This window comes from Pan paniscus, chromosome 1 (genome assembly GCF_029289425.2).
Source record: "Pan paniscus chromosome 1, NHGRI_mPanPan1-v2.0_pri, whole genome shotgun sequence".
NCBI classification, from domain to species: Eukaryota; Metazoa; Chordata; class Mammalia; order Primates; family Hominidae; genus Pan; species Pan paniscus.
Genome location: NC_073249.2, coordinates 112174113 through 112187630, shown reverse-complemented (window position 1 = coordinate 112187630; position 13518 = coordinate 112174113). Strand labels below are relative to the sequence as shown.

Below are 13518 nucleotides of genomic sequence, written 5' to 3'. Positions count from 1 at the left end.
CTAGTTGGTTGATGCCAGTTGTCTGGGATCTGCAATCTGTGATCTTAAACTAGACTGAGAGAAATCTCCAAGTGTAATGTGAACTTTGCCTTTGTGCAGTAAATATGTTTGGAGGGAAATCCACATGAGCCTATTCTCTCCTCTCTCAGAGTGTCATTTGAAATGCTGCTGCAGTCTTGCAAAGTTTAGAAATTTGTAATGGTGACAGCTCCAATTACTAAGTTTAATGGAGTTGACTTTCTTTCCCACTCAATATATCCAAAACCTCAGTTGCCATTTTACCCTGGAGAGCTCTGGCTTCCTAGATGAAGAACATAATTGAAGGAAGGCTATCTAGTGATAGCCACTTAATTATATGGCCTGTACTGTTGCTGTCGGTTACTACAGCATGAACGAAGGGGGTCAAATGTAGAAAGGAAGACAAAGACAAAAGGATATGTTTTAAAACAAGGGGTCAGGGGGCTCCTTGCTTCTAGTGAGCAAAGGCAGCTCTGAGCTTCTACAGCCCTTTGTATTTATGAGGTAGAAAGAGCAGATAGGGAGAGATAATGGTTGGTCAGCTGCTTGACTTATCACAGGTACACATAATTGCTTTCTTTATACAACAGCTTCAGATGTTCCTATAGATAATCACAAGGAACACTGCACTGGGGTTGTGACTGCCTTCAGCACCTCTTCTGGCAGCAGATGTAGTTTGTCAGTTTTAAAACATCCTGCTTTCATGAGAACAATTTTCTGTTTGCTCAAATAGCCTCCAGTGGTATACTGAGTTGGTCACGATCCTCATTCTTTTTGGCCCTTAACGTCTCCCCCTTTTTGTTTTTGCATTAATTGAATAAAGGTAATTGCAGGTTGTGCAGCTCTCAGTTGCCATTTGGTGGTCCAGCTGATATTGCAGACTATGAACAAAAAGCAGAAACATAATAACATTAATACAATAGTTATAAAACAGACATTGAGGTGCTGTTTGAAGTAGGTCCAAGGGTAAAGGCTTTCTAAACCTTGTTGGAATTCTGCTCAAGCTTTTAAAGGAGCTGAAATGCTCAATTTTGCTTATTCAAGTTAAGGATTTTACTTTGTAAATCATTACTATCAAAAGTATCATTGGATGTGAAAGCTCCCTGTAAATGCGCCTTTACAAGGTCCCATGGATATTCACTTTTGTTATATTCCAAATTGGTCACACAAATATGAGTATGGTTAAAATGACAACACAATTCCTGCTGCAACTGCAAACTTTGTACTTGTTCTCCTAGCCACAGAACAGTAGTCTTTAACATTGCCACTTCTGTTTGTATCTCGGCGTTAATTTTATTTTGAAGCATCCCTGCCTGGTCAGCTGTGCATGTCCAGTTTTCTACATATTGAGCTGTTTGAATGGAGCTGTGCATTGATACTGAGGACAGCACAACAGAGGTTATTAATGTAACTAAGGAGACTATGGCAAAAATTATCATGCCTAAGGCTCTATGAGCATGAGTAAGCTGGGTAAAAAAGAATTTTATGAGATGTAAAGTGGGAGTGGCCGCCCAAGGCTCAGACAAATTTGCAGGAACTCATAATCCAGGAATGTGACTTAGAATTATTAGGATGGATATACTCTGTGTGTTTGTATTGTGTTATGATTAAGGCAGTGATACAGTTGACAGGAATCACAAGTCAATTGGGCATTGTCCATCTGGAGTTGGTCCTCTTGCTGCTAGAGAAACATAAGGATTAAAAACACAAATTGTAAATTGAGTGGTAATATTTTCTATAAGGGTAACATTAAAACTGCATTTAGCACTGTTACTATTATTGAATAGTGTTCCAACCCAAATGCTGCCATTCATAAATGGGAGTGCTGCTTTCCATATCGACTCCTGAATTGGACCTCTCTTTCCTTGATAATGCCATTGAGGCAAAAGTGGGCTAAAGCCTGAGTGGTGCCAAGCAATTTGCACAAGAGATCGGGATTGAATCCCAATATGATGTAGTGAAGAGATGTTAAAGTTTCACCACCAGTGCCAGCAAAGTTCATGCCATGAAGTCTGATGCTCATCTCTCCCAACAAAATGACCATGGGGATCCCAGTCGATAATGTCTCCCATTAGCGTGGACTGTTGTCTAGCTAGGGGGGCCAAGACACTGGGTCCAAGGAGAGGGGTTAGAATTATCAAAAGGAGCCCATTCTGTGTAATTAATACAATTTGGGCAATTGGGCCAGGAGTGATTAGTAGTTACACCAGTAATATTAATAGAGCTGAGGCCTAATAGGTACATATATTTTCCATGGTAACTCAACCATGCCTGGGATTGAATTGTAAGGCAACTGTGGTTGAGTGATGTATCCTGGGTGATGCATAAAGGAAGTCCCTGCAATGGAACAGTATAATTGATACCATTGTTCTGAGAGTCTAATTGCTCTATGTCAGGGGGAATTAGGGGTCCTGGTGCCCATGCCCCTTGATCATGATATATCTCTGGAGGAGTGTCACTCCAGAGTACAGGTCATACTACTGGAGGTTTGGAAACCTATGCCCAATATGTCTTTGCCTCTACACAGGGAAAACATACTGCACATGATATTATAGCTAGCATGGCCATAAACATGCAGTCAGGGGTTTTTGCCTGATCCTGATGCTCCAGCACTTTCTCAGCTTCCTGTGTGGTTTTATTGATCTGTTCTCATGTTATGGGGGTTGATGTCTGTGTGACCCTGGTCGGTCCTTGCTCTGTCTTTGCATTCAGGTTCAACTGGCTCATGGCTCATACTGGGAGAACCAGACCCATAGTTGGGGTCCATAGGTCCCTCCAGTCTCTCGTTCCATGATTGCACACACCTTGAGGGCACCCACATGGTTTGTCCATCTCCTGTAAAAACACAAGCATACCCTCATCCCCATGTCAGTAAATCCACTGGGCCTTTCCATTGTCCTTTTTCCAGGGATTTTCATAATACCTTTGGGTAAACTTTCCTTTTTCCCTCTAATATTTGCCAGTGTTGTTCTGCTGGAGTCTTATTATCATACCAGGAGTCAAAAAATTTAAAGTAAGTAAGACTAAATGTAATTTTGTTTGAGGTGGTAGCTGGTCTCCTACTCCCCCTTTTTGTCTTTCAACATACATTGTAATGTTTGATGTGCCCACTCTATAATGCCTTGTCCTTGGGGATTGTAAGGAATTCCTGTTTTAAGAGTGATTGCCCATAACTGTAAAATATTTTGAAAAGCATGACTAACATAACAAGGTCCATTGTCAGTTTTTATTTGTTTAGGCACCCCCGTATGGGCAAATGATGACAAGCAATGTGGTTGGACATGGCCAGCTCTTTCCCCTGTTTGACATGTGGCATGTAGCATATGAGAGTAAGTATCTATAGTCACATGAACGTAGCTAAGTTTGCCAAAGGCTGCTATATGTGTAACATCCATCTACCTGATTTCATCTGAAGCTGTCTCATAGGTTACATCCTTCTACAGGTATATCACCAAGGACATGCTGACAAGTGGGGCAGGCTTGCACAATAGCTTGAGCCTGGCGGTGAGGCAGATGAAACATTTGAGTAAGGTCAAAAGTGTTTTGATGCAGTAATGCATGAGAAGCTTGAGCTTGTTGAAATACAGAATCAGTTTACCTGCCCTATCATTACCTAGAGATAGTGGTCAAGGAATTTGTGTGTGAGAATGAATATGAGAAATATGAAAAGGAGCAGCACGAAAGTGAATAGCTTGCTGAAGTCTTAGAAACAAGTTAAACAGCTCTGGGTCTAGGTGCTTTTAATAGTGGCAGTCTCAATGCGACTGGCTACATTTACAACATAGGCTGAATCACAGACAGTAGGAGTTGAAGCAGTGAGCTGTAAAACCTGAATAACTGCTATTAATTCTGATCATTGAGCTGAAACTCCAGGGGTTTTTATTGCTTGAGTATGCTTACGTCCACAAATAGCTGCAGGGCCTTTGGAAGAGCCATCAGTAAAATAAGTCTGGCCTCCTGAAATAGGCCTGTGATGAGTAATCACAGAGAGGATAAAAAGGTGAAGTTTATAAAATTGCAAAATTTTGTCTGATGAATAGTGGTTGTCTATTATTCCCACAAAATCTACAAGAGCAACTTGCCATGCAGTCAACATTTCCCATGCTGCAACCTGTTGTTGGGAATCTAAGGGAACAATAATTTTGTCTGGATCATATCCCATAAGCATTTTTGATCTATGCCTACCAATGGTTATAAGTTGAGTAATTAAAGAAGGATAAACCTGTAAAGATTTTACTGTCTGATTGGATAAAAAGAGCCACTCTATTACCATTATTGACTTGTCTATGAATTGGCCCAAAAGTCCTGTTGGAGAATGGGGGGTAGGAAGAATAAACAGAAGCAAAGGCTTTTGCGGCTGTAGCTGGGAGGCATGTCTCTGCTGAAGCATTTGTTCTATAAGCTGTGATTCAGCTTCTGCCTCCTTAGTAAGATGCTGAGGAGAATCTAATGAAGAATCTCCTTGGAGGGTCTGATAAAGGTGTTTGAGTTGATAAGTAGCAATACCTAGCATTGGGCACAGCCAATTAATATCCCCTAACAATTGTTGGAAATTGTTCAAGGTTTCCAACCTGTCCCTATGGAGAACTACTTTCTGAGGTCGAACACTTCTTTTAGTAACAATAGTGCCTAAGTACTGGTATGGGGAAGTTGTTTGCACCTTTTCTGGAGCTATTTTGAGATTCCATTTAATCAAAGCCTGTTTTGTTTCTCTGAACAATTGGTGTAATAACTGTTCCGTAGGAGTGGCCAAAAGAATGTCATCCATATAATGAATGATGTAAGCAGTAGGAAACATATTTTGAGGCTCCTTTAATGCCTGCCCTACAAAATATGGACATAGTGCAGGGCTGTTAAGCATGCCTTGGGGTAAAACTCTCCTTTGATAACAAGAGACAGGCTCCCTTTGATTAATAGAAGGCACAGAGAAGGCAAATCGAGGCTTATCCTTCTCATGTAAGGGTGTAGTAAAGAAACAACCTATAAGATCTATAACTTTGAGAGGCCAGTCCCTTGGAATGGCTGCTGAGGGTTGCAGATCTTGCTGTAATGCACCCATTGGTTTCATCTGTGCATTAATGCTCTTAAATCATGTAGCAATTGCCATTTTCCTGACTTTTTTGGAATTACAAATACTGGTCAATTCCAAGGGCTAACTGACTCTACAATATGTCCTACATCCAATTGCTCTTTTACTAGCTGATGGAGTTGAGTTAGTTTCTCCTGAGTTAGGGGCCATTGGTCCACCCATATAGGTTTGTCAGTCAGCCACTCTAGTGGCAAAGTAGTGGGTAGAGGAAAAATATCAATGACAGCCATCAGAAATCCTGACGACCTAGCCCTTTTCTATCTGGTTGTCCAGTTATAGATATAGGATCAAGGTTTCCCTGTAGGGACTTTCTTAAGCCCTTTAAGCTCTGATATCTCATTTTCTTTAACATTTTAAATCCTGGATTGTCAATAGTTTTATTTGTAAATCTCATATCCCATGCTGTAAGTAAATCTCAACTCCATAGAGTAACAGCTATATTTGCAACATAGGGTTGAAAAGTACATGACTGTCCATCTGGTTCAAGACAGGGTAAAATCTCAGCACTCTGTTGAGCACTTTGAGCTGTTCCTACTCCCACTAGGGATGTAGAAGTTAATTGTAAGGGCCAGGATGGTGGCCAATTATTTTTAGATATTACTGACACATCTGCTCTCATATCCGTAAGCCCATAAAACTTCTTTCTTTTAATTTGCACTGTACAGGTGGGTCTATTAGATGCTATGGGTTGTGATAGATAAATTTCCATCCTAGCTGTACTCCCAAATCCTTGATTTCCTTGCTTTTCCTTTCATGGGGAAGGGTGCAATTTACAGGGAATAAGCAATATCTGAGCAATATATTCTCCCAGTTCAAAAACCCAAAGATCCTGTGACATTACTACTACTTGAATTTCTCCTTCATAATCAGAGTCAACAACTCCTGGGACTACAGTAATTTCCTGTAAGTTAAGACAGCTTTTGGCCAAAATTAATCCCATATGTTCTGTTGGCGAATGTCCCCAAATACCAGTGGGAATCTTGGTGGGTTTGTCTCCTCCAACTAACATAACCCTCTCTCTGACTGGGAGATTGAAGCATGCATTTCTGAGTGTTTCTGGGAAGAGGGAATCAATGTTCCTCCAGAAACCCATCCCTGAAATGGGGTTGTGGCCTGGACTGGGAATGCCCTCATTGTTTGTGGGGCCTGGGTCCAGGGCCCCTTCTTATTTCCCGACAGGGGGGGACCATTCTGATGAAATTTTGAGCAGCATTGACTAGCCCAATGATTTTCTTTATTGCATTGAGGGCAAATCCCGACATTTTTTTTCTGTTGGGGGTGGGGGAGCTGCATTATAAGATCCCTTCTGCCCAGAGGTCTGACAGTATTCTTTTTTGAAATGTCTGATTTTTCCACAATTATAACATTTTCCCATTTTAGGATTTGCCCCGTGGCCTTTTTTAGATTTGTCCATCACTAAATTAGCCATTGCTTGAGCCATCATTATAGAGTGATAAAGCTAGAGTTAAGGTTAGCCCTTCTGCAGCCATGGTATGAGGAACCTGCCACTTCACTGCCTCTTGTAATCTTGCAAGAAAATGTGCATAGGGCTCCTGCGATCCTTGCATGATATGTAAAAAAGATTGTACTGGGACCCCTTCCTCTGGAACTGTGGCCCAGGTGTGTTTAGCAGCCAAGGCACACTGCTTATAAGCAGCATCTGGGAGTGCCATTTGATGTTCTAGGTCTGAAAAAGGGCCATTACTCAACCCATATCCTCTGTAATGTTTCCATGTCCAGCAGCACAATTTTGTCCAGCCTGGTCTGCACACTGTTCTTGCCAATTTAAATTCCATGCCAGATATGCACTAGCAGACAAACAAGTGTGAGCCAAATGCTTTACATCAAATGGTGGAAGGCTTATGGTGCCAAATATAGATTCTAGCAATCCTAAAATAAATGGGCTTTGTACTCCATTATTAACCACACTAGCTTTCAACTCCTTCAGCACCTTAAACTCTAGTGGAGTATGTTCATGAATAAACTGCTATGGATTATTTGGATCAGGCCTTACAGAAATGGGAAAAGTGCAAGGTCCTAAGGGCTCTCCAGCTATAGCAGCAGAGCATAAATTTCTTTGTATTGGGTTTCTATTTCTGCTACTAAAGGAGGCAGTACAGTTTTTCCGCTACTGAAGTGGGTGGTATATGCCAATTTTTGTCCTTCTCCTCCTGTTTTTTATTTTCAATTGGTGCTGTGGGTGGGAGACAAAAGATTCTTTCAAACTTTTAGACTCAGAACATGACTCTTGTTGTCTAGCAGAATAAGAAAGAAATAATGGCAGGAGGACAGTACGGACTAAACTCCAAGTGGAGAAAACAGAAGGATCAACTTTAAGACCTTTTTGATGAGCCCATTTTAATCCTTCTCCTGCTCTGTCCCAATTTTCCACATCAAGAGTGCCTGTCTGTGGAAACCATGGGTTATGCATAATAACCTCCTGCAGCATCTTAGTATTTGAGAACTAACCTGAGCACCAGATTGCTTAAGTAAAACTTTAAGCAACTGCACATAATGTTGCTCCTCAATAGATAAATTCTGCCCCATGTTACCCTGATTCAGAAAACATCCCACTCCCATTACCTCTTTAGGGCACTGACCTTATATCCCAGTACCTCTTTAGGGCACTGACCTTATATCCCAGTACCTCTTTAAGGTACTGACATTATATCTGCCAGCAGACTCTTCCCAGGGTTTCTCGTTCGTCTTGTCAGTTTCACTTTCCTGCTCCAGCAGACCGTCTTTGCTCATGTCCCTGTCCCAGGCACCACTTGTCATTGTCAGTTGCTATGGGGTGAACGAGGGGGGACGAATGCAGAAATGAAGACAAAGACAAAAGGATATTTTTTAAAACAAAGGGTCAGGGGGCTCTTTACTTCTAGTGAGCAAAGGCAGCCCTGAGCTTCTACAGCCCTTTGTATTTATTAGGTAGAAAAACAGGGAGGGAGAGGTAATGGCTGGTCAGCTCCTTGATTTATCCCAGATACACATAATTGCTTTCTTTGCACAACAGGTTTCAGATGTTCCTACAGATAATCACAAGGAACACTGCACTAGGGGCATGACTGCCCTTGGCACCCCTTCTGGCAGCAGACATAGTTTGTCAGTTTTCCAATATCTTGCTTGCATGAGAACAGTTTCCTGTTTGCTCATATAGCCTCCAGTGGTATACCGAGTTGGTCACAACCCTCATTCTTTTTGGCCTGTAACACTGTACCACAAGAGTGGGGATTTGTGGTTGTATGCCCCAATGACTCTTATCATAGATGTTTGAACTTTTCCCATATTTTTGGGTACAAAACCATTCTCAGCAAATTTCTGAACTGAAGATGCTGTGAATGCTCCTTGAGCCTATGCCAGAGAACTGCCCAAATTTCACCACCATAAGCTCTCCAAGACACTTTCCTCTATCTAAAAAAAAGGTGTAATTTATATTCATTAACAGGCCCAGATCTCAAGTGTTCAGTTCAATGAACATTGACAGTTATATATGTCCATGTAAGTAGCAACCCAAAAATGTATAGGTCATTTTCGTCACTGCAGAAAGTTCTTTTCTGAATGTTATTAGCTAATTCCCTGCCCTACCCCCAATCTACCTGGTAGGCAACTACTTTCTGATTTTTATTCCCTCAGAATTCTTATTTTATCCCTATATTTTCTTATTTATTCTTCTAAGATCTCTGTGGTTCTGGATATATATTTAAATATAAAATCATTCTGAAATGAATTTTTGTGCATGGAGTACAGAAGGATTGACCATTGATTGTCTCTATTGTTTGTTCGTTTTTCTATTTCATGATTTTCTTTATTTTTATTATCAGCTTATGTTTATTAACTTGGGGGTTGTTTTACTCCTTTTTTTCAGGGTTCTTATTATAAAAGCATATATAATTGACTTTAGTCCTTTGCTCATTTCCACTACAGGCATTTAAAGTTGTAAATTTCTCTCTAAGCACTATGTCAGCTGTAGCCAACATTTTGATGCATTGGGTTATCATCATTCAGTTACTTATGTTTTGAATTTTTTCTTGTAAGTTTGCCTTTGACCCAAGTAAGCCATACCAACAGAATATGTTGCTTGTTTTCTAAAATTGGGAATTTTCTAGATATCTTATTGTTTTGAACTTCTAATGAAATACTGTTGTGGCCATAGCATATACTCTGTATGATTTTGATCCTTGCATATATATTGAGACTTGTTTTATGGTGCAGCATATGGTCTGTGTTGGTGAACATCCCATAAACACTTGAAAAGAGTGCTTTCTGCAGTTGCTGGAAGTAATATTCTACAAATGATTTGCTTTGAAGCCTCACTCTAGGTCTTGCCCTCCTCCCATGTTGTAGACATTCAACTGCTACTTGGGACCTGACTACCAATGCTTCAAACCCACTTGCCTAGAAAAGGTTGGCCCTGTGCTGCAAGATGTAGCAGCTTGTTCTCTGATAGCTACAGGCCCTGGTTCTTGCTGAGACATGTGAAGTGCTATATGAAACCACCCAGGTGCATCACACAACTTTGTCTTCTGTAGCACATGCTAGAGTGCACCTTACAGATTCCCCATCACCTTCAGGATGGACCTGCACATTCCCTCAGCTGTTGAGAGTTCTGGAGGCTGATAGATTTCAGCCAGTGTCTCTTGGAGTCTCTGAGTGGAACCAATAAAGAAAACCCCTAAAGAAAGTGAGAAATTAAACAAAGGGCAAGACTGATGGGGGCCACACTACTAAATTTCTTTTATTTTTAAACAGCTTTACTGAGGTATAATTGACATAACATTTGCTTGTTTTAAGTGGGCAGTTAAATTATTTTCAGTAAAATTTTAGACTTGTGTGGCCGTCACCATGATCCTGTTTTGCAACATTTTTATTTTTCCTAAGAAATCCCTCATGCTCATCAACCACCACTACTTTTTCCCAGTCCCCAGCTCCAGGCAACCCCTAATTGACTTACTGACTCTACAGATTTGCCTTTTCTGGAGACTATATAAATGGAATCATGTAATATGTGGTCTTTTGTATCTGTCTTATTTCATTAAGCCTAATTTACTTTTATGGTTCATGTATGTGGCAGCACATATGAATATTTAATTCCTTTTATGTGCCAAATCCTATTAAATTGTATGGATAGCTCCCATTAGTTTATTCATTTATCAGTTGATAGATATTTGAGTGTTTCCACTTTATGGACAATTATGGATAAAGTTGCTATGAATATTCACATTCATGTGTTGTGTGGACACAGGTTTTTTTTTCTTCTGGATAGATAGGAGTGAAAGTGCTAGGTCATATGGTAAATTTATCTTCAATATTTTAAGATACTGCCAAACTGGTTTCCAACATGTCTGCATGTCCATCAACGATGCGTGAGTATTTCAATTTTTCCACATCATTGTTATTTCACTTCCTCCAGTTGTTACTGTTCTTTTTTATTATAGCATTCTAGTGGGTAAGAAGTGGTGTCACACTGTAGTTTTGATTCACATTTCCCTGCTGACTGACGATACTGACCATCTTTTCATGTACTTTATTGGCCATTCCTACATATTTTTGATGAAATTGTTATATAAATATTTTGCCTATTTTAAAATTGGGTTATTTATCTTTTTGTTGCTTAGTTGTCAGTATATCTTATATTCTGGATATAAGTCCTTTATTAAAGATATGATTTGAAATTATTTTTCTCAGTCTATGGTTTATCTTTTCATTTTCTTATTGATGGCTTTTAAATGCCAACATTTTTAGTTTTGATCATGTTTCATTTTTCAACTATTTTTTAACGAGGAAAAGTTGGGTTTTTGCCAATTCAAGACCATGAATATGTTAATCTATGTTTTCTTCTAAGAAGTGTATAGTTTAGCCCTTAAATTTAGGCCTATAATTTATTTTGTGGGAATTTTTGCCTATGTGCGAGTTAATGGCCTAAATTCATATGGCCAATTGATTTTGACAATAGTAAATTCAATAGGGAAAAAGATTGTCTTTTAAACAAGTGACACTGAGACAACTGAATTGTCCACATGCTCAGGGAATGTCAGCCTGCTATGTCAAGTGATGCCCACCTGAGTCACCACCTATTGACATCAGAGTGTGTGAAGAATTTCTCAATATGATAACTATGGGTTAAATAATATGCTGTAGCTTTCTGCTTCTCCCATTCGACAGACAGCCGCATCTTGTTGTGCAGCACTAGCCACATCCCTGAGACACCATGGTAAAGGTGAAGGCCAGAGTCAATGGATTTGGCCCTATGGGTACCTGGTCACCAGGGGTACTTATAACTCTGGTAAAGTGGATATTGTCACCATCAATGACCCCTTCATTGAGCTCAACTACATGGTCTACATGTTCCAGTATGATTCCACCTATGACAAATTCCATGGCACCATCAAGGCTGAGAACAGGAAGCTTTTCGTAAATAGAAATCCCACCACCATCTTCCAAAAGCTAGATCCCACCAAAATCAATTAGGGCAAGGCTGGCACTAAGTACATCATGGAGTACACTGGCATGGAGTACCATGGAGAAGGCTGTGGCTCACCTATAGTGGAGAGCTAAAAGGGTCATTATCTCTGGCTTTTCTGCTGATACCCCCATGTTCGTGATGGGCGTGAACCATGAGAAATATGACAACAGCCTCATGATTATCAGCAATGCTTCTTGATGATGTTAAAACATGCTTCCCACCAAATGCTTAGCAACTCTGACCAAGATCATCCATGACAACTCTGATATGGTGGAAGGACTCATGACCAGAGTCAGTGCTATCATTGCCACCCAGAAGACTGTGGATGACCCCTCTGTGAAAATGTGGCAAGAAAAATGCAGGGCTCAAAGGAACATCATCTTTGCATCTCCTGGAACTGTCAAGGCTGTAAGCGAATATATCAATAAGCTGCACAGGAAACTCAGTGGCATGGCATTCCATGTACCTACCACCATCATGTTGGTCATGGACCTGACCTACCATCTGGAAAAACCTGCCAAATATGATAACATCAAGAAGGTGGTGAAGCAGGCATCAGAGGGTCCGCATAAGGGCATCCTTTGCTACACTGAGAACCAGGTTGTCTCCAGCTTAACCACTGACACCCACTCTTCTACCTTGGATCCTGGAACTGGCATTGCCCTCAATGACCATTTGTTAAGCTCATTTTCTGATATGAAAATGAATTTGGCTACAGCAACAGGGTGGTGAACCTCATGGCTCACATGGCCTCCAAGGAGTAAGACCTCTAGACCACCAGCCCCAGCGAGAGCATGAGAGGAAAAGAGAGGCCCTCAGCTGCTGGGGAGTCCCTGCCACACTCAGTCCCCCACCACACTGAGAATCTCCCCTTCTCACAGTTTCCACGCAGACCCCCTGAAGAGGGATGGGCCTAGGGAACTCCATCTTGTCATGTACCATCAATAAAGTGCCTTGTCTGTGCTCAGAAAAAAAAAATGCTGTATTAGGAAAGCTCACAAAGATTACTGATCAGAAAAAGAATAGACAGCATGATTTCTCCATCCTCCTATTTAATACTGATGCATAAATGGTCAGAAAATGCTGGGCTCACAATGGGAGTCTGCATTCCAGTGTGGGAGCATTAGTCTCCCTTGTTATAATTTTTTTTATCATTTTAAGCACAAGGACACAGCTTTATCAATGGAGGAGCACACAGGCTTTTGGTGTGAAACAGTCTAGATTTAGGTGCCAGCTGTTCACAAGATCATCTGGAAAAATCAACTACCCAGCACCCGAAGTCCTTGGGGCTCATGCAAAGGGCTTCATTTTTCTTAGAGTAGAAAGCCACCCATTCTACAAGGAGCTGTACTAGGCACAGCCCCCCATGCTGGGAAAAGGAAAATTCCTCTCCTTGGCCAGCTTATTAAACTCCTGGGTTACTTTAGGATACTTACATCCCTTGTGCTTGAGTCCTAGAGCAGTCAATTTGGACATGAGTAGCATAGAATAAGTTTTAAAGGCACAGGAGTAGTTTAAATAAGCTAGGGTAAGAATATTCATGGATAATAGGGAAAGTTTCTGGACTGAACCCTGGAATACACATATCAACATGTGGAAGTTGAACAGCGAAGGAGGGGCCAGCTAAATATGCTGAGTAGGAGTTGGTGGCAGGAAGGAGAAAAATTACGAGGAGATGGCCTTGTAAAAGTCAAGCGAAGAAAGTGTTTCAAGAAGAGTTTGGTCCACTACGTTGGATGCTGCTGACACATCAAATGCAATAGTAAAATAATTGATTACTGGTTTTGGCAAAATTGTAAGTAATTTGTAAGAGCAATTTCCACAAATAGTTGGGTTGAAAGTTCAACTGGAAAGTCCAACACACAATTCATCTGCGTGTTGAGGAACAGAAGAAAAATGTGAAGAGAGTGACTATTAAAAACAAGACGTGTTCAAGAAGTTGAACCAT

At 40.7% G+C, this 13518-nt stretch overlaps 1 pseudogene; it reads left to right on the top strand.

The window, feature by feature from the left end:
• The first annotated feature begins 11327 nt into the window (after positions 1-11327).
• Positions 11328-12533, top strand: LOC100984350 (glyceraldehyde-3-phosphate dehydrogenase-like; annotated as a pseudogene).
• Positions 12534-13518: the final 985 nt, after the last annotated feature.